This window comes from Equus przewalskii, chromosome 30 (assembly GCF_037783145.1).
Source record: "Equus przewalskii isolate Varuska chromosome 30, EquPr2, whole genome shotgun sequence".
NCBI classification, from domain to species: Eukaryota; Metazoa; Chordata; class Mammalia; order Perissodactyla; family Equidae; genus Equus; species Equus przewalskii.
In genome coordinates, this window is record NC_091860.1 from 22,623,540 (window position 1) to 22,643,072 (window position 19,533).

The following is a 19,533-nucleotide window of genomic DNA, read 5'->3' on the forward strand; positions in this document are numbered from 1 at the left end:
ACGAAGCGTTATAATCTCTTCTTTCCTATTAGGTTTGCACACTGACATGATTTTTGTTATGTTTTAATTTGGAATATTTTATATGTGCCAAGTCATTTGTTTGCTTTTCCTTCTTCAGGACCATTTAATGTCATTGTCTTGTGTCCCAAGACGTCATCCCTTACATAAATTAATTAGTTCGCCTAGAAACAGTGCCCAAATCCCTCAGCACCAGGATGATCCCATGAGCTGTAGGCAAGTTATTCACCTTCTTGGGTCTCAATTTCCCCATCTATATAGCAAGATGATGGGATTCTAGAATGTCTTCTGGCTCTGAGATTTTATTATATATTTATATATTTAAAACACATGTTCATTATAGTATCTAACGCGACCCGGTGTTTCCCAGCTCTTGGACTGGGCCAGTGCTGTGAAATATTGTACAACAGGGACATTGGATCTAACGATATGCTGATGTTTCCTCTTTTATGCCCTTTGATTTTGTTCCCTGCCTCAAATACTCAGTGTTTTCATAAGTTCTGTCCCTCAAATCAGCTCCAAAATCATAAAATGTGAAATTCCACCTGTTCCCTTGTTTGTGGCATGTATTTAAGTCCATAAGGATTACGTCCATGTCCCTGAAGTTCTCGCTCTATAGGGTCTAGCAAATTGCAAATTTAGATGCTTAGTAATAGTTGACTTAAATTAATAATCCAAACCCGACTAAAATCACGTATAAAGTCTGAATTGAACAATGCCTGTTATTAGAAGGAAATTATTGAAAAGGGGATTATCTTATTCAACCCTCCCACACAATGCAGGAATCGCATGTGCACCACCCTTGACAGACGGTCATCTGGTCTGCTTCTGCTTCAACAGTGACCAGTTGCTCACAGAGCCTTGTGGTGGGTCATTTATATTGTTGACCAGCTCTGATGGGGGATGTGGGGGAGAGTTGTTTTCTCTAGGTGAATCGAAAGTCTATCTCCTTGTACTTCACCCAATTTTTCTAATTTTGCCTCTAGATTAACAAGGAACACATCTACCATTGTCACCAGTCAAGTTTTTAATGATAACTATCATTTCACCATTACCCTACGTTAACTTCATTTGACTGACCAATTTTTCCTGCCTTAAACAAAGGAAATAAATCTATTTCTCCTCTGCCTGATGTATCAAAAACCCCTAATAGTATCAAATGGTTATAGGCTTTTGCTGACATTTAATAAAGTGTCTGGAGATTGAGGGTACACACTCCATTGGAGAATTTCTAGATAAAATTGTGCACTGATTATAGAGTCTGGCTTCTGTAATTAGCACCCTAAAATTGAGTTATTCTTTATGTTTCACTACAGCATCATAGTCAAAGAGCCAGCCTTTCAAATGTATTTGAATATTTAACCCAGATTGATAAACTGGAGGAAAGCCAATCACCCCAAAAGTCAGAGCTCATGATTTTAGTATTTATGCCAAAGATTGAGGTTCTGTTGGAAAACTGGTTTGTTTTTGGAAGATACAAGTTTGAGTTGTGGAATAGTTGCTCTCCTACTTGTAAAATTAAGGGCTTTCTAAACTTTGGTTTTCATCTGCTTTATCTTCTCTCCTTCACATCAGTAGAAGACACAGAGAGAGGGACTCTTTGGGTGGCTGGCAAATCTATCTGCCTAAAGTTTTCGTAAAACTATAAAGTTTAAAGTTGTAAAATTTAGGTAAAGAAAGGTCATTGGAATATGTATCTTGAGAAGCTTGAGTATTGTCCTTAACCCTGCCACTAACTACTGTGACATTTGACAATTCAGTTGAGTTCTTTGGGTTTTAGTTTCCTAATAGTACCTAATCTGAGAGCATCTAGTTGAATATCTTTAAGATCCATTCATCCTCAACAGTAATATTCTTAAGGAAGGATTTTGAACTACTTGAGAATTTTAATACATGTGCCCTCTTGCTTCCCATTATCAGGAATAACTAAATGTTGGTTGCATTTGGTTGAGAACCTGCTAATATGAATTAGGCGTGTTCTTTCCTTACCAAATTGAGGCCTGTGACTCTTATTACTATGAAAGTAGAAGCTGAGAAAGAGTGGTGCTCTAAATGCTGTGAATCCAGTTTGAGGTTGGTGGGTTGATGTTGCTAATAGCTTGACAATTTCTTTGGGATCTTGGTTATGTGATTGGCCCCAGTTACGTTTGGAGTTGGTTTTCCTAAAAGACCTATTTGGAGAAGGAGATTTGAGAAAAGAATGTTCTTTCTGCTATTTCTACAATTCGTTACATGGAAGGTATTCATTTAATTTTGGTTGTACTGAATTCAGATGAATCAGAAGTAGGTCCTGACAGAAAAATTTTGTTAGTTGCTACTACTTTATTCCTAAAGGAGTAATCCATTTAGAGAAAGCCAATTTCAGTTATTTAAAACTGTTAATGATTTGCAAAAAGTCAACACATGCATAGATGGTCATAAAGTTCTCCCTAGATTTTTAAAGTTATGAGAGTTGACCAAGCTAAATACACAGATAATTGAAGAAGAACGGAATGTGTGTGTTGGGTTTGCCATTCTAATAAGAGAAGATTGACCACGAGAATAAACATTGATTTGTATCTTGTGATAAATAAAATTATTCTTTTACTGAATCACATTCAGACAAAATTTATAAGCAATTTATATAAATGAACGCAATTAGTGTTACATGCACATAGCCAGTCCAAGTTTTTGATATACAGTTTCTCATTTGGTCAGTTTTCTTATATGTATAATCAGTGTCAATGTCACTGATTTCTCTTGATTCCCTGATTCCATGGACAAGTTCACCTTCTTTTTCTTCCCCTCCCCCTTCACCAGCATCATTATTACCATTTGATACTCGCATCTTCCCTTTGGAAAACTTGGGGTCTTGCTGTCCATTTTACAGGGTGAGGAAGCATGAATTCTACCATATTCTCCTATTTGGCAGATCCTTTCTATTTCTGCACACCCTTTTCCTTCCCATCCTTGAGAGAGATGAAGGCTGGAGGTCTCCCTTCATACAGTAGACACTCTGAGTTAAGATACTTTAAGTAGAGGATGTTCATTGATGGATGGCTCCAGGATGGTAAGATGAGTTGGAAGGATATCTGGACCAGTAGTAGTGGTATGAACAGAGAGAGGGGATGATGCAAAATTTCCCGGCATCACTGATATCCATCTACTCATTCATTCACTCACGCTCTCATTAAACAAAAATTTGGTGAGTGTCCACTTTGTGTGAGGTACTGTGCTAGGGACTAGGGACAGGGATGACTAAGTAAACATGGTTCCTGCCCTCAGAGTGGGGTCTACATGGAGGATACCATCAAAACAATATGATTTCTTACGTACTTTTGGGAAAAGTGAGCATAGAAGGGACTCCAGCCCAGGCTGGGCTTCCTTGAGGAAAAGTCGTCTACTCTGAAACCTGAAAGATGGGGCTGATATATTCAGGGATGGGATGGGGAGGGAAAGAGGAGAGAAGACTACTCCAGACTGAGGGAACACCTTGAATAATTAGCAAATTAAAGGAATTTAAAATAGTTAAAAGTAGTTCATCCTAATTTCAACAAGGGAATGACAGGGGAAATCCAAGAAGCTTTTAGGGGAAGCTATGAGCCAACTCATAGTCTTTTTGGATCTCCTATGTGCTAAGTGAGTAAGTGAGAAGTCTGAGGCTCCACTTGAGATTTTTGTGTATAATTTCAAGTGGAGTTTCTTTACCCTCCCCCACCATTACTCCCTCGGTCCTCCCTTGAGTTCAAACACAGCCTTTCATTGCATAACAGGAATTAAATATTTTAAATGCAAATGCTTCAGAGAGTTACCCCACTGCTAGGGAAAAGTCTCACCTTGACTTTCTCAGTTTCATATAGGGAAAGAGGTAAATTTCTCTATTGTAGTGAGTTCAGGATGCTGAGCCATAGGAGGAAGGAGAAGAAAATGGGTCTCATCCATTCACACAGTTTGAGAGCTTCACAAATTTATTCTGAGTTTATGTTCATCCATGGAAGAGTCTGAAATGGGATTGGATGAACAGGAGGGGAAAGAGAAGAGAAAAAATTCTTACACAAGTTTCTTCCTGTCTGCTGAGATGGTCTGGGGACATATTAATGGGAATGCTGGCTCTCTCTTGCCGCTAAATACTATAAACATTGTTAAAACTTCTGCTTCTATGGTTAAGAGCACGTGCTGGGACCCAATAGACATGATGCACCAGGACCTCAGTGTAGACAGATAGTGAGATGAGGGAGAAGGCATTGTGCCTGCCTGGGAGTTAACTCAGCCCAAACTTTTCAGCAAAAGAGTCTCACAGAGAAACTGGAGATTACACTCTACTGCCACAGAGGCTGATCATCAGCCTTTTAATTGTTTTAGTTTGAAATAAAGTACCCCTTGACGTATGTTTGATTATTAATTATTGTATTATTGTTCATTATTTCTGAAAAGTAATAACATGTTTAATAAAAATCTGAGCTACAATAATGAAAATGATTTAGATAATTTCGAGCATTTCAACCTCCTGAGGACTTCAATTTGATTTCTAAAATACAGTAGAAACTTACTAATTCAGAGTAATGACAGAGGGCCCTATTGTGAATTACCAAATTTTGCAGCCGAGTGGGTATGCAAACAGACATAAAACATCAGGGAAAGTAAATCACACAATATGCTTTATCCATTTGTTTTGACAGAGGTAGTTCAGACTTAACAGTCTATGATAAAACTTTCCCGTACATCAGCAAATGTATTGTCGCTTGTTTCATAAAGATAATGAAGTCTTGGTAATCAGAAATCTCGCTATATAACTCAGACATTAAATCTTTGCTCAGAGATAGCTTTGGGACTGCAGGGGGTTTCAAATAATTATCTGGCTTACAGAGTACTGAAGTGAGAACGATGGAAGTTCTGTAAATGCAAAGTGAGGAAGAGAGGTAAAAAGATATTTTAATCCATCTTATGGTTGTCATTTAGCATTACTATTTTTTCTCTGCACTCACAGCTCTTTAGAGGCAGAAGAGATCTCATCTATGTTCTCTTAACCAACCTCCTAGCTTACTACACTGCTGTATTCATTAGGATTTTTTGATTTTTCCTTCAAGAAAGAAGGAGGTCCAACTTAATTGCATGCAATTCTACCTTGTATGAGAAAGGACTACACATTTTTACATGCAGAGTAGGACCCAGGCCCAGGGATAAGGTTGGGATTTGGAATCAGCTGCAGCTAGATTTTTATGACCTATCATTTTCTCTTGTCTCCTCCTCCTTTCCCTTCTATTAATCTTGATGGCTGGTTCTCAACCATGGCTGTACATGGAACCACCTGGAGCACTGTTTAAATACACCATTCCCCGTGTGCAGACATTCTGCCTTAATTGATGATTGAGAGCCATTATGAGACCACTGATAGTTGAAATGACCCACGTATAGATATGTTTTTGTGCTGAATCTTCATTATCATATTCTGTGTCCTTAGTAGGGCTACTACGGTGAGGATAAGTGATTTCAGGATTGGGTAGGGGATGGTCTCACAGTTAGTTGGAAGTATGGTGTAAAAGCATCATCCTTGGAACTAGCACACTGGGTTTGAATTCTTACTCTACCACTACTGGCCATGCTATGAACTGAAATTCACTTAATGTCTCTCTGTTTAGGTTTCCTCATCTGTAAAATGTGGATAATAAAAGTATCCATCTGTAGAGTTGTGATTCAATGAGTTAATCTACACAAAGGATTTAGAACAGTCCTCAACACATGGCAAGAACCGTAAACTTCTTGGTTGTTATTCAGAGGGACCCAGAGGGCAAGGACAGAGGAAGCAGAAGGTCTGTTTACAAGGCCTGTAGGTTCTGAAAAGCTTAGGCTGGGACCCACAGGAGATGGCAGAATTGCTGAGAGCTGTTGGGAAAAACAAGATGACCCTTTGGGTAGAGACCATAAATGGTTTGAAACGAAGTTGGTTTTATAGGATCTTTTATTTTTGTACCTATTTTGGGGAAGAAAACTTATGTTAGAAAAGGGCTAGGGGAATAATACTGCTTATATTTGAAGAGAGGTATCCCTGAACTCTAATAACTTCTGTCCGCCTCCCAAAATGGATCTGGAGTAGTTTTTAGAGGGAAGACTAGTTCTTAAAATGCTTGCTTATCTGTGGACGGAACTACTGTAGAGATGTAATAGGCTTGGTTAAGATGTCCCAAACGTCGACACAACTCCAGTGACTCATTTGGGTTGGTGGGGGTGGGGTGGGGGCTCCCCAAGTTTAAATTTCAAAACCTCATAGGTGAGAGACACAGAAAGAGGTGAGTCAAATGAAAAGGAAGTTTCTGGCAAGAATAAAAAGTTAAGCATGCCATCACCATTCCTCTCTCTAAAGTTAAACCCAGATTTATTGAGAATTTGTAAATTGTTCATTTTGTGGATATTTCCCCCTTTAGTAGCAAAGTTTCCATTTGGGGGCTCTCCTTCCTGTTCTGGATCTTCTTGTTTCAAGTCAGGCAGGGCTCACAGAATAGAGAATGCAGGTTTAATACTGGCTTAAGCTAAAACGAATTAGGGAAGCAAATCCGCTGCTCCCCTCAAAAATCAAACATTGCATGCCACAATTGCGTCAAAGTGACTTTTAGATTGTCTGTTATTTGGGAATATCTGTACTGCGGCTCCTTCAATTACCAAGTCTCATTTGGAGTTGACTGCAAATTTAAGCACTTTTAGCAAGAGAAGTTCATGAGTCATTCAGACTAAATCTAATTCATTTGTACAATATTTCGTGGGCAAAGGTGGGTAGCTAGGGATTGGCGAAAGTATGGAGAAGAGGAAAACAGTGTAAGGGACTTTCTAAAGGTCCCTAAGTGAGATGGCAGCAGAAACGGAAAATGGGATGTGGCTTTCGTCATCTCCACCTGCCCCTCCTCCTGGTTTGCCTAAGTTGCCTGTTGGCAACTTGTGAGTGACTGCTCCCACCCTCTTTGCACAAATACACAGAGGCTGTTTGAAAAAAAAACATCCTGGGTAGAGCAATGTCTATGCATATTATGTCTTTGTGCATCCCCATATCCTGTGCGTCCTGTGCCAACCTGGTGACCATGGTATTTGGATATAATTGAAAAGGCGCATGCTAATTTGGACCCTGTGACAGCACCGTAACCGAGATTTACAGTTGAGACTGGTTGACAACTCAGCTACTGAGTGAAAAGAGGGTGATGGGAATCTGATTTGATGGGATGACCCTTCTGACACGTGAACAAAGAAACCTGCATATCTATTTTTAACCAGGCTCTGGAGGCTTCCAGTAATTGACATTTGGAGCTGAGGCTCATACTTGCCCCAGTTCCTGGGGATATTTGCATCTTTTTCTATGTTTGGGCTTTGTCTGTCTAATTCTTGTGAGCAGGTCGGGAAGCGGTGTTAGTCCCCTCACCAGTAGAAGGCTCAAAGAAGCCCACCTCCCTTTCTGCCTGGGGCTTCAATCCTGGAGGCTGATGTTTTCTACTCCAGGAGAAATGCAAATACTACTTTGAGCTTTTATGAGTTGCTATACCTGAGTGCTGTTGATAAATCTAAGTTTAGGTCTCCTAGTTATGATTTATTATAGTGGGAAAAATGGAGACGTCAGGATTGGATCCCTGAGTTGAGGTACAACAGAAAGAATAATGGAACCAGAAGAGGGCTTCATGAAAACTTGCCTCACACACGGTAGTGATCAGAATCAATTGTAAAGTCTGTGAATTTGGTATTTGGGCTTTCCCTTTGTCTCCTTTTCCTTTGTCTTGATGTTACTCATTTCATCCTATCCATCCTCCTATATTTGGTTTTTATTTTGTCTCTTCCTAAACAAATCTCTTCCCGTGAAAGGACTCAATGATTAATTCACACTGAAGTATAATCGACAGATGGGGTTTATATGCTACTTCTTAGAGGTTTTCATTTTTTTTTTTTTTTTTTTAGCATTTTCATATAATAGGGACAAAACCTTTAAACCCAAGGACTAAACCTTTTGTCTGGGAATTTCAGATATCCAGTGGGAGCCATATTTTCATTTAAGATGGAAGTTAAAGTTTTTTGCTGGAATTATTGAATGTCCACATTTAAGTTAGCATTAACTTAGAGGCCGGCCCCGTGGCTGAATGGTTAAATCTGAGTGCTCTGCTTCGGCAGCCCAGGGTTTCACCAGTTCGAATCCTGGGCACGGACATGGCACCGCTCATCAGGCCATCCTGAGGAGGCATCCCACATGCCACAACTGGAAGGACGCACAACTAAAAATACACAACTATGTACCAGGAGGCTTTGGGGAGAAAAAAGGAAAAAGAAAATCTTTAAAAAACAAGCAAAAAAACCCCATGTTAACTTAGATGCTATTTCTATATACATAAGACCAGGCTCTCCTAAGATCAAGGTAAGGGTGTGAAATCTGGAAAATATTTTGAAGATACTGACAAATAGAAATGGCAAGCAATAGGATATATTGGAGTATATGAGGAAGCCATTTGGTGTAAACCTAATTCGGCCTGACTTTGTTTTTTCCAAAAGGGCCTGACCATGGCCTTTGAGCATGCATTGTGCATCTGCTTTAAACATTTCCTATGGCAAGAACAAATGCCCTTAAGATAAAGATGCAACTTCCCCTGACATTTCCTTAGGGATAAGCATCTTTCCTTAGGCTAGGAACTGATTGCTGGGTTTGCCTTTGACCAGGAGCTCACCTGTGATCACCCAGCTTGAGACAATAGACCTGCCATCCTGCTGTGTTCACCGAGACAGCAGACCTACCTGCTGTTTCCATCAATCGCTGTACCGACAGAGCATTCTCGCGACTATTGTAAAAGGGACATTTCAATCTTATGTGAAACATCCTGTTTGGGGGTATATAACCACTCTGTACACCCCACTTCTTCAGTGTCCTTTCTTCCTTTGGGAAGAAAGGCCCTGGGCCATGGTCCTCACATTTTAGCTCAGAATAAACTCATCCCAAATTTTCATTTATAGATTGGTTATGGATTATTTTTGTTGACAACACCATTCTATTTACAATCGATTGCCAGAGCTGTTGTTTAGAAAACACAAATGTCTTCACTCCAGTTGAAAGCCAGAAACATTGTATCATGGCTCTTAGAATAAAGACCAAAATCTTTAAGACAATCAGCAAAGCACCAGGAGATTCCAGCCTTCTCTGTTAACCTCGCTTCCTCTTGCTTTCTGAGCCCTCCCTACATGGACTTCTTCCTGTTCCTCAACCATGCAAGCCATTCTGCCTCAGGCCACCACCTCCTCCAAACCCGGATGCCTGATCCTCCCTCTGCCTGGAAGGCACATCCTCCCCCCCACCTGCTCTCCATCCCCCCCCCCCCCCATCTGTCTATCTGCATAGCTGCAAATCATCCTTCAGATGTGAGAGCGAATTTCACTTTCTCAGGGAATGCTCTGATGACCAGGTCCCACTCTCTTGTTATTTGCTCTATCCTTATCTATTATAGCGGTGAGACAATTTGCAATTATACATCTATTTGTGCCATTATTTACTAAATCTCCACACAGACAGCCACTGCATATGAATTGCTCACCATGGATGTCCCATCTCTAGGACACTGTCTGGCAGAGGGGCTGCAAGAAGTGGTTCTGATACCAATGGTTAATCTACAGGACTGACAAATTATACTGAAACCCTGAAAAGCTTTGCAGAAATTCTCTCCTATCCTGGTTGAATAATTATTATCATGATGGTTAATTTAGTGATCAGGAAGGAAGTAATTTAAATGGAGCTGTCTTCAAAACATGTTATTTTGTTTTTGGTAAGTTTGATGTATATGCGTGTAAATTTATACATAAGTGTGCAGCCTAATTGGGATGATATTTGATTTTTCAAAGGATCTTTTACATCTTCTATCATATTTGTTCATCAAAAAGTCTCTATGTGGAAAGTACGGCATTTTATTGTGAAGAAATTAAGATGTAAATATATATGTATAGCATATAGTATGTAATAGTAGATATCTACTATAGTCTTATATACCATATAGTAGATATATTGTATATATACTAATTTATCAGTATACTATATAATTATATATTGTGCATACATTACAGATATATCTATGTTATATATACACTAATTTACCAGTGTATTATATATATTTATCTAAAGCTACACTGCAGGCTAGTTGCAAAGGCAGAATCTATTACTGAATTTTATAATCAAGAGTGATGATTAAGATGGTGATAACTCTACGTGGGTGTTTGAAAAGGCTGACTCCAGACAACCCTTCCTTCTGTGTTGGCGTGTGTGAAAATGTCTCTTTAATTTTTACACCATCTTTTGCTGTTTGCTTGTGATAATGAATAGAAGGATGCTATGAGAAGTCTTTCGTTGCTAACTTTTCTGTAAAGTGAGAGAGGATAAAACAGAAGTCAGGCGGGAAGCAGTTGAGCCCACAATGTGTTTGTTGCACCAGCACGTTACTGGGCCAGAGCCCCAGACCTGCGGTTTACTGAGAAGGCTGCTCCACGGTTTGCATGGTTACCCCGAAAACTAATGGGTATGCAATTTTGAGAAAACATAGGATTTCTCCTTTTAAAAGTAGATAGAATTAGGGAAAGACAAAGAAAGGAATGTTATATATCTGTATCATTTAGTTTGCATCAAGGACTTTGCTCAGCACTTTCATATGTCTTATCCTTCTTAGTTAACCCTCCCCACATCCTGAGAGAAGTAGGTACTGTAATTGACATTTATGGCAGAGAAGTCAATTGACTTGCATAACGTAACAGGAGTAGCTTGCTTTGTGAGCTGTTCTACCACTCCGAGCTCCATGAATCATTCCACTGGCTTAAGATCTTCTCCTGGGGCCATTTTCCAGTTAAAGCGAATATTCCACCATGGATTTACTGCCCTATTAGACGAGTTTCTAGGCTTTATGAAATGGAATGACTGGTATCATGCTCGGGCTTGAGGTTGCCACGCCAACCCTCTCTGACGCCGAGAGAGCTGTACACAGCTCCTAGTTCTTACGCCTCGCCCCAAGCAGTGCTTAGGAGCTCTCTTAATTTGATGGGTTTTCTGTGGTCCTCCATATTTGAAAAGGACAGCTGTCATTCAAGAGATGCTGTGATAATTTATTACCAATTCTCCACAACTCAGTCCTTTTGAAAACATCCTGCAAAAATCTACTACTATGTTGGTAATTCCCAGGCCTCGTTGTTGGTGTTCCTGTCTCATCATTTATTACACTCCATAATCATGTGTTATAGTCACCTTCCCCCAGAACTCAACTGGAGGCTTGCTCCAAGGGGATGGCTACTTCTCTTGCCTTGTTCTAAGGTGGGATGTCATTATAGCAACATGTCCTGGTCATGACACCAAGCATCTTAAACATACTTTATTATCTAATCCATAAAACCACACTGTGAGATATGAAATATTGTGATTTTCCATTTTTCTGAAAAGGAAACTGAGACAGCAAAAGAAAATTTCCCCAAAGACACACAGCTTCAAGGAGATGGATGTGGGAATTTGCATGCAGGTGTTCTCTCTTTAAGATCTGCTCTATTGCCAAAAAGCAAATACCACTGGGATGCTCAATGGGAGAGATGGGCATTCTTGACTTAGCTTTTCACTTTGATTTTGTCAAATCAGTATATTATATGTAGTGTGCTGCTTGAGCATAGATATGGATAACTCTTATTAACTAAGATATACAGATAAGTTAAACCACACAAAATTGATAGGGAACATACTTCTTTTGTATCACTCAAGCCTCAAACATAAGGGAATTTCAGAGTAGAGTACATCCTACCCTCAAAGGCGATACCTGCAACTCAGACATTGTAATAAACCAGTCAAAAGAGGGACAGTCGCAAAGTTCTGGAAACTTCAAGAGGTCACAGAATCTTCTGGCATGGAGGAAATCCCTATAGTCTTATAGGGTAATGAGGAAGAGGAGAGAGTTCAGACTTTGGAGAAATGATCCAGAAAGAAACCACAGTATTGACCGGACACCATACCTCCTAGCAACTGTGTGTGCATTTCACCCCTCCTGCTCCACAGAGCTGGTCACCATTTAAACCTCATTCTCAATCTTGTCTTCTCTGACTCCGGCCACTAGAATCTGTCTGGTGCTTAGACTGTTCTCAATCTATACATGTTGCAGGCATTGACCTGGGAAGTATTTTCTGTGGGATTTCTTATTTGATTTCAATCATATTTGATTTGATTTGAAATTCAGTGGAAAAATGTTATGTACATATATAGCATTTTGTTAGAATATATGTATTTCAATGACTCTGTAGTATAATGTGGAACCAACTTCCACTTCTGTTTAAAATTTTTGGCTGAATATAGGGTTTTCTTTGTGAATCTCGGAGTGTGCACTCGTTACTGGCTAATCTGGGTTCTTTGCAAATCTGTCGTGTGCCGTGGTGACTTGCATGCCTTCTTGAATGATTGCTTAGGAGCAAATTCATTGGCATAAAACCATCCTTGAGTTACTTTTGTTAATATCTTTAGCTTGTGTTAAAAAATTTCACAGTAATATGAAGAATATTCAAGTACTAGTTTTAATTAATCATGTTATGGTTTTGTTAAATATACTTTTTTGACCTGATATATTACAGAAGTGACAGGAAATTATGGCACTCAGAAAGGGTCGCTGTTTTGTTACAACCAATTATATCATTATGCTTTAGTCTTAAGGTGTTTCAATTTTTAGGGAAGCTAAGTGCTATAAATCTTGTGAAGTTGCTGTGGACACTTAGTGGGCAGAGAACAATGCATTGAAGTCTCTGTGTTGCTCCCAGGACTTTCTCTGTATTGGACATGCAGCAAATATCCTATTGGCTTGTTCCATTGTGGTGTAAAGTCATCTAAATTTGGGAATATGGTTAGCCTCAAATAGCAGGAGCCTGGGCAGGATCTGAGCAGCATAGGAGAATAGTAATTATAACTTGTTTGCTTCTTTCTTTCTGAGTGTGGTCATTAGAGTGGCATCTTTGAAATCTCATGGCATTTTTTTTGTTGCTCCATAGGTGGAAAAAGCAATTCAGGTCTGTTAATAAGCAAGCATTTCATCTTCTACCTTAAATAGTTCTGCAGAATGGGGTCTCTCCATAATTCCAAGCTGAAGTTATAGGACCCATAGTTCTTTGCCTCGATAAGAGAATCCTTAGAAGATCTACTGCAATGTTGAAATGAAAGGAATGAAGGTAAAACCCTAAATCCCAATATAAAAAACTCCAACCATAACCAAGCAGATTCTTACAACAGGGAATCATTTCACCATTTTGATAAACTTATATGCGGCTTTAGAAAGAACAGCTGTAAAGGTTTTAGATGTTTTGATCACAGGTTAGAATGAAAGAAATGATTTTGCTATCTGGTCCTTGGAGAAGGCCCATTGCTCCTCTCAGCAGGAATTCCCAGACATTCGAGCTGTTCTGATCATTTATCCCCCTCCTGCTTCAGGTAGCAAATTGACAGTGGATTGGGGAGCATAAATGTTGGGTAATAGAAATTATGTAAATGTTGCATTCCAGCAAGACAAATTTCAGCCCCTTGGGGTCTTTTAAATAGCATTAATTCTAGAAATTAGACACAAAATTTAACTTTTTCATGCTAATAATGATTTCATAAAGAAAAACTCGTTAGTAAAGGTGACAAATATGAAGTTCTATTGAACATTTAAATTCCAGAATCTCAGTGAATGCCTCAGGGAGATATTTACCCAGCCAATGACTCTCCGATGTTATTAAGAAGTAATTTATTCAAGAAAGTCTCCATTCATGAGTTTACATAAGAACAATATCTGCTTTACAAAGGCTTGTATTCTCAGTGTAGCACATACCTAATTTACAATGACTTTTGGTTAAAATTTTCATTAGGTTAGTTCAATAGTATTTGATAATTTTAATTCAGTTTTATGAGATCCCAGGTTTCCATTTATAGGAAGAGAAAATGAATGCAGAGGAAATAAATTTTTAAAGAGCAAATTTATCTCTCAAATGAGCCCCGCTAATTTCAGTAGCAAATCTGAGGTGGAGGAAAGTTAACCTTTAGTATTTCTGTGGCAGTGCTTTTCAGCATAGACTGTGCGCATCCAATGAAAAACAGCTCAGATCCACAGCATCAGTGCTTTGCAGCTATGCCAGTCTGTGTGGCGATCCTACAAGAGACTCTTCGAAAGACTGAAATGGAAAGGGGATCCCACGTTTAAGCATAGAATGTTTTCACGAGCCTGAGGACAGGAATGGAAGAGTGGTCCTCAGGCATAAATCAGGCCTAGGGAGACAGAACCAAAATAGATGAGAGGTGAGTGCTCCAGGCTCCTTAAACAAGGGCTAAGAAATATACAACTACTAGAGGTCATGAATTTAGGTAGGAAAACTATTATTTAAGCTTTAAGCAAGAATGTGAAATCAGAGAAGACTCAGAGTCCCAAATGCAGGAAGATGAGAAAGGCATATCACCGGGCCAGTCATTGGAAGGCAGACCAACCCTGAGACGTGATGGACAGTTTGCCCTGCTTGGCTTAAGAAGGGATGACCTAATGAGAAGTTGTGAAACACACACACACATACACAGAGAACTTTCAAGTTTTTCCAACAATTTTTTCCTGTTAAAGCTAGCTGATTTAGACTTCCACGGCGGTAACTTCAAACTCCTTCCCATGTAAACTGCAAATAGCATAGGGCCACGCAAAGTGAAACACTCCCCTCATCTTATCAACAAGTTGAAATAATCCGGTACTCTTTGCCAATGATGAAGTCCAGCTACTCATGGTATTGCCACCATATTGACAGAAGAATTATAAATAAAATTCCCCATTGCATCATGCAGCAGGAGACTGAACATGGAACCATGGTCTGCACAGACTGTTGTGACAGCTGTGGGTGAAAAAGACCATGGAAGGCAATCCACTCCCTGTTCTACCAGTACCATTCTGAGCGGGCCTCTTTCCTCTGACTGTTCAAGTAAAGGAAGAGGACAGCAAAGCAATTAGTCAGTGATTTTGATCAACGTAGAAAACCAAACTAGGTTATTCAGCTTCTAAATGTCTTCTTTTACTTAATAAAGTCTTACTTGGGTTTACTCTCTTTACTTAGCTTGTGCAAACGTCCTTGGTCTACTTAGAAAGCAGACTGTTTCACATCCATATCCAGAACAGTCTTTTTTTATCAATAGGGGTCCTGGACTCTAATGCAGCCTCATATTAAGTCAGAATTCAAATGAACATCTTCTGATTTTTTGAGTCTTGATCCCTGAGAGAACATATAAAGTCAAAAGCCCTATACGTTAGTTGTATATGGACTGTATAGTCTGCCTAAAATACATTCTGCTAGTATTAGAAATGAATCTACAGGATATATTGTGTGTGATTGTCATTGTCATTGTCATTTTAAGTTACAGCTCTGTATTTTATAGTATATAATGAAATGAGATGATAAAAGTGACATCAAGCTTTGGATTTCAGTATCTAAATCACCCATTTTATTCATCATTTGGCAGCTGAATGTCTCTTAAATACTGTGCAAAGTTTTACGATTTAATGTTTGCCTAAAGAACTAAAAGAAATGTGTTAAGCTGCATTACTAAGTAGAGGCAGAGTATGCTGCATAAACTCCTCAGAAGGCAGATGCTTAACACAAGTTTCCTTTGACCTCTGAGAAGAGGAGGGCAGGGCCAAAGTTTGAGCTGATCTATCTACCTCTGGACTCCCCGTTCCCAGAGGCTCATCACATCTGCACCATGCATGGAGCAAATTAAGAGATTACCTGTTTTCCCACCACTGCATTTAACTGGCTCTGAAAATACTTTCAAGCTCTACTTTTCTCCTAAGAAACTGATGTTTTGATCTCCAGCGGTTATTCATGTTTAGCCCCTTGTCCTCGTTAGCTTTGCTGTGACCAAAGAGAACTCATCGCTATGTAAGAATCTTAACTCATAACGGTTCAGTGAAGTTACTTCCAGGGCTGTGACTCTCATGTGCCTGCTAGTTTTCTTGACGATTTTGTAGCCTATGAACCTTGTTTCTCTGATTTAGGAGCTTCCAAACAGGACATTCTATTCCTGTGATGGAAAGTGGCCTAATTGTGACAAAGCACTCGTTGTTATTTGTGATTTTTATTTTACTCGGCCCTCTGCCAGTGCAAAGAGTTTTCCTTCGCTGTACCCCACACCCATCAGTCACATGCCAAGTAAGAATAGGGCCAGAAAACAGTTGCAATGTAGTTTCCAAACTCACTTTGTTTTGACTGTGCCTCCAATAGATAATCATGGTCTGCCATCACATTGATGGAGAAGCAACCCTTTTTGTAGCACGACTCCGTGATTTTAGGGGATCTGTGAAAGTCCTATTGCTCCCCAGAATGTTTTCTCATCTGTTGGCTCATATTAAAACAAAATTCTCCATCATCAGTGCTTCCTCTTTTTTTATCGCAGGGCATGAATGCTAGGCAATATGTGAAGGTGGTAACATTGACAACTCCCCAAAATGTTATTAATCATACTTCAAGGGGAGGGAACTACATGAGGATTTTTTTGTGGGAGTAGGAGGCCATGAAGTTAGAAATTCTAAAAAGGAGTAGAGAAAGGGGACCAGGAAAGAAGGAGAAGAATAAGAAATTGAAAATCCAGAGATCTTGGAGACCCTCTTGCCTAATGACCTTTGTTTTGGGCCTTACTGACAAAACTCTAGGACTTAAAGGATCTAAGTTGCTTTTTGTCACCCACTCACTTAGAGAGGCTAATCCTAATATTAACGAATACTCTTGAGCAATAAGATGTGTAAAATATCTTCCCTCTCATAATCACGCAGATCATATATGACCCAGATTGCAATTCCTATCCATGCAATGCATATGTATTTTAAGATTAAGTAACTTTTTCCTTTCCCATCTGTGCTCCAAATCTGTGCCATATGTCACCTAACAAGGTATTTTCCATTATTCTTTTATTCAGTTCACTGCATTTTGTTCCTCTTGTCCCTTGAAAATTAGCTCGTCTGTAATCAGAAATCGCTTCCACTCACAGTTCAGTGCCCCTACCGTAGATGTGGCAAATGCTTGTTTACGGGGCTGGTAATTGGATTAAAACATTGAAAAGAAACAGAAAAATGGAATGTATTGAAAAAAATAAAAAAAAAATAGGCACGAAAATCAACAAAACCAAAATGAATCACAAAGTTCTAATGAATGAAATTGCTATTAATAGGAATCAATTATCAGTAACAATGTCCCAGAGTTTGTGGTCCTCAATATTCAATTGCAATGATATTTAAAAACCTAAAAGAAGGGAAAGCATTCTGAACAGCCTTTCTGTGAGGCGGACTTGAAAATGGTTGATTAGTTTCTGTGTGTCTTCTGGGATGTCTTGAATAATGGACAGTGCATAAATCTTCACTAGGTCTGGATACAGAAATACTACAGTAGGGGAAGCTCCCTGTATTAAATTATTAAGGAGAATTAATTATTCTTCTCAGAATCACAGGAAAGAAAAAATAAGAATGATCCCATTCCAAAGAATCTTGCTGAGTGGTATGCGCAGGTGGAAAGTGACGTTAAGAGTCCTTGGGCATGATGTGCCATTTTGTCAACTCAAGAGTGACAGAGTTGGCATATAATCCACTGCTTCCAAACTCAAAACTATACCCATAGGACTAATTTTCTGAATATCTTTCCAAAAATCTTGCCAAAATATTTTTTTTACAGAAGCCAATGTTTTGGAAAATCAAAATAAAACATCTTGCAATAAAACAAAACCAATTGTAGTATAGGAATGGGAAATCTAATAGCCATCCAGGAATGCCAATATCCAACAAGTAGGCTTTGATATAAAGGTGAGCCAAAGAGACAATGGATCAGACCCAACAGTGAACAAAATCCAGAAGAGAAAAATCCAAAGAGAAACAACAGATATGTTTGTATATCAGAAAGCATAAAAAGCAGAAAATCAGAAAATCACATCCACGTGAGTAAGGCACCATCCCTACCTTCTTAGCAGGGATCTTTGAGCAATCCACCTTAACTCTGCCAACGAGGAATCTCTTACCTGCTTGACCGGGTCACTCCTTCTCTAGTTCTGTAGACCTAAAGACGAGGAAAAAAAGAAATAATTAAGTTCAGTCCTTTAATTTGAGAAAGATATTCTATGCTGACATGTAATTTTTAAAAACTACTCATTTTTTGTTAAAGAAAAAGTTGGAATGAAGGCAGAGTCTAATAATTAAGCAGGTGAGGTGAATTTTGCGTTATTTGCTCTTGCAAATTGCTCATTGTGCTCATTGACCCAAAGGGAAGGCAAGAGTGAAATTTAGTTGCAGGGAACTTGTTCAGTTCTCTTCAGAGTAAAATGACGGTGCTGCATAATTGATTTCTGATTTCTGCCACATCCATGCTGATAAGATTTTTACTAGAGTCTGTCTATATTTTCTTGAGGATTTTGATAGCCGATGGCTACCTTTTATTTTATCCATATCGACTGAATCGTGGGAAAGGAAGAGAATGAATGCCCTTCTTCTGCCACAGAAATTCTGTCTAGGGACCTACTATCAGAGGATTATTATACAAATCTGCTTAGTCTGTTTTATTTCGGTTGTATAACCTAGAACATTAGCTGGTTCTTTCAGTCCAGTGCTTCCTAATATCCATTTAGTATGTGTAATATTTTTATTTTTTGGCCAAGCAATGCACACTAGGTGCTCAGATGTTTTAGACGAGTTACAATTCATTTTCTTGGTTGTCAGTGGTATAAGATTGATAAATTAGGAGCAGTGAGGAATAGTCTATTATAAGTGGAGAACCTGAACACAATTCTAGAAACCCTGAATCCGTTGGTCTAGCCAGGGGTTGGCAAACCATAGCTCATGGGCCAAATCCAGCCTGCCACCTCTTTTGATATGATGCCTGAGCTAAGAGTGGTGTTTTTTTTTTTTTTAAAGATTGGCACCTGGGCTAACAACTGTTGCCAATCTTTTTTTTTTCTGCTTTATCTCCCCAAACCACCCTCCCCCCCCACCCCCCCACATAGCTGTATATCTTAGTTGCAGGTCCTTCTAGTTGTGGGATGTGGGACACCACCTCAATGTGGCCTGATGAGCGGTGCCATGTCCGCGCCCAGGATCCGAACCCTGGGCCGCCGGGAGCAGAGCGTGCAAGCTTAACCACTCGGCCACGGAGCAGGCCCCTGAATGGTTTTTTACCTTTTTAAGTTGTTGAAAAAAATATAAAAAGAATACTATTCCATAGTGCATGAAAATTATAGGAAATTTGAATTTCAGTGTCCATAAATAAAGTTTTGTTGGAACATAGCTACGCTCATTTGTTTGAGAGTCTGTGGTTGCTTTCACGCTACAGTGGCACTGTAGAGGTAAGCAGGTAAGTAGTTACAAGAGGTAACTAGTTGGAACAGAGAGGATACAGCCTACAAATGCTGGAAGATTTACCACCTGGCCCTTTAAGAAAAAATGTATTGACCTCTGGCTTAGGCTGCGGTTGATTTCATCTTTGTTGGAGGTGTGTGGGGGGTAACGTGATGAGATCCTAATCATTGAGGTTGATCACTCT

The 19,533-nt window shown here is 39.3% G+C and overlaps 1 protein-coding gene across 4 annotated transcripts in view; it reads right to left on the bottom strand.

The window, feature by feature from the left end:
- The window catches only part of CELF2 (CUGBP Elav-like family member 2), a 789,997-nt gene that overhangs the window by 581,404 nt on the left and 189,060 nt on the right, over nt 1-19,533 (bottom strand). For 3 of the 4 annotated variants that reach the window (XM_070601467.1, XM_070601451.1, XM_070601476.1), the window contains exon 2: nt 18,020-18,057. The gene's annotated coding sequence lies outside the window, so the exon portion shown is untranslated. Of the gene's footprint in view, nt 1-17,960; nt 18,058-19,533 lie in introns of all 4 variants that reach the window. The other variant, XM_070601452.1, reaches the window with a different exon arrangement.